This window comes from Callospermophilus lateralis, chromosome 15, assembly GCF_048772815.1.
Source record: "Callospermophilus lateralis isolate mCalLat2 chromosome 15, mCalLat2.hap1, whole genome shotgun sequence".
In the NCBI taxonomy this organism is placed as follows: Eukaryota; Metazoa; Chordata; class Mammalia; order Rodentia; family Sciuridae; genus Callospermophilus; species Callospermophilus lateralis.
The window spans coordinates 49093530-49095198 of record NC_135319.1 but is presented as its reverse complement, the minus strand read 5'-3'; the positions used below and the strand labels follow the sequence as shown (position 1 = coordinate 49095198).

Here is a 1669-nt window from a genome sequence, read left to right as displayed (position 1 = left end):
ACTCTGTCCCTTCAACCTCAAGCTCAATGAAAACAGTCATCCCCCTCTTTCTGCACCTGGCCCTGGAACTGTTCTTAAAGCTTCACATTTAGCATACACTTCTTCCTTTTTGGGGGGTGGAAGATGGGAGTACCAGGGATTGAGCCACATCCCCAGCCCTATTTTGTATGTTATTTAGAGACAGGGTCTCACTGAGTTGCTTAGTGCCTCGCTAAGTTGTTGAGGCTGGCTTTGAACGTGCGATCCTCCTGTCTCAGCCTCCCAAGCCCTTAGGGTTACAGGCGTGCACCACCATGCCAGCCAATTCTTTCTTTACAGAACAGGTCCAAGGGTGAAGTGTTCCTTCCTCATTTTCCTCCTTGATGCTGTTCCCCTTTCCTCTTGCCACCCAAGCGCCCAGAAATCTTGCCCCCCAGCTTTTTTTCCTCTTCCCTTTTGACTGGGGGGCTGCCTTTCCTCTTGACTCCAGGACCCTGCCGGCTCCCTTTTCTCTTGCTCTTCTGGCTAACTGTCCTCCTCTTGATCCTCTTCTCTCATCTGCTTGTTGGTGGCCCTTGTCACATCCAGCTGAGGCTTTGGCTGTTTATGACTCGAAGTAGCTCCAACTGGTTCTTTTCTCTGCTGCAAAGTCCCCCCAAAGGGGCTGAAATTTTCTTGCCTGTACCCGGGGAGCCTTCTCTTTGGGGAGAGCTCCTAAGAGAACCCCAGAAAGGCAGTGGAGATAGTGCATGGCGCTGCTCAGCTCCTCCTTACTCTGGGGTCCAGTAGGATGTGTGCCGGCCAGTGCTTGTTCTTGGCCACATGATCCTTCTTGGCCTGAATCCACTTTGTGAACTGGTCTTCTAAGGGGTTGGTGCCCCCGGGAACCTCCATCAGCCATTCCTTGGTGTCATCCCAGGCATGCTTGCAGCCCCAGCGCTGCCGCCACTGGCCACCCACCCCATCCCACACCAGATTGGTTTTCTTCTTGGGATGGATGCCCTTAAAGGAGTGCGAGCTGCTGCCAGGGTGTAAGCGGTCCTAGCCATGGAAGCGGTTTCTCATGTGGCCGGCACGGGGTGGGCTCGGGCAGCCTGGCCACCAGCTCGTCTTCCACACTGTTGGTGGGCAGCTGCCACAGCTGGTTGATGAGCAGTTGGGTATTGTCCCAGGCCAGGGCCCGCAGCTCTGCCTCCTGCGTGGGTCCCACCTGCAGCAGCACAGTAGGTGGGGCCTGGTCCAAAGCCAGCGGGTTGCCCAGGTCAAACTCCAGCTCCAGCTCCTGGTGCACGGTGATGCATTGCCACTTCTCTGTCTCGTCTTGCTCAGCCTTGGCCAGCAGCGCCTTCATGCTTTGGCCCTCCATGGCTCTGGCTAGGTCCTCTGGCTTTGAGGCTAATAGTTGAAGTTACTTTTCTTCAGAGCTGGGCCCCCAGTCTTAGCTACTCAACCACGTGCGGATGCCCAGATGTTCTAAACAACCTATTAACTACTTTATTAACCACCTTAAGACCCGGGACAGACCATGTGTTACCTACATTGTACCCTGTACCAATTCTGAATAAGACATACTCTAGGAACAATTTCTTCTGACCATGGAGACAATACTGAAGTGGTTTTTTTTTTTTTTTTTAGAACTGATGTTCACTCCAGAAGATTTACTTTACATTTTGTAGGTCAGCTATTCCAG

At 53.0% G+C, this 1669-nt stretch overlaps 1 pseudogene; it reads right to left on the bottom strand.

The window, feature by feature from the left end:
- Positions 1–347: 347 nt before the first annotated feature.
- LOC143380945 (ribosome biogenesis regulatory protein homolog) lies at positions 348–1345 on the bottom strand (annotated as a pseudogene).
- Positions 1346–1669: the final 324 nt, after the last annotated feature.